This window comes from Odontomachus brunneus, unplaced genomic scaffold, assembly GCF_010583005.1.
Source record: "Odontomachus brunneus isolate Ranch 3 - 2012 unplaced genomic scaffold, Obru_v1 Obru_scaffold_309, whole genome shotgun sequence".
NCBI classification, from domain to species: Eukaryota; Metazoa; Arthropoda; class Insecta; order Hymenoptera; family Formicidae; genus Odontomachus; species Odontomachus brunneus.
In genome coordinates, this window is record NW_022639759.1 from 111,918 (window position 1) to 112,465 (window position 548).

Below are 548 nucleotides of genomic sequence, written 5' to 3' on the forward strand. Positions count from 1 at the left end.
ATATATATATATATATATATATATATATATATATATATATATATATATATATATAATTTTCCTTTAAATAAGATCTGCTCTCTTCTTCTAATTTTTAATAAAATGTGGCACTCCCGAATTGATACTTGTCCTCAATAAGAAGTTACATTGGGTGCGTTCGCTTTGAACGCTTACGCGCTTTAAGCGCTTATAAATATCGCTCACGTCGTTTAGGCTGCGTTCAGATTCCCCACCCGGGTGTATTCTATTACTAGAAGTGCTATAGTATATGTCACATATATTATAGTGTTTCTAGTAATAGAGTGCACCCAGATGAGGAATCTGAACGCACCCTTACTTTGGCGCTATAAGCGCTTAAAGCGTCTTCTACAATGGCAGTAGGAGTAGTAGTAAGAAATAAGCAGTAAGTAAATAGACTAATCACAATCGATTATTTTTGAAACATGAGAATGGAATTGGTCAATTTGCTTACTGCTTATTTCTTACTACTACTCCTACTGCCATTGTAGAAGACGCTTTAGAAACTGCATATTGACGTCATGCGTGAC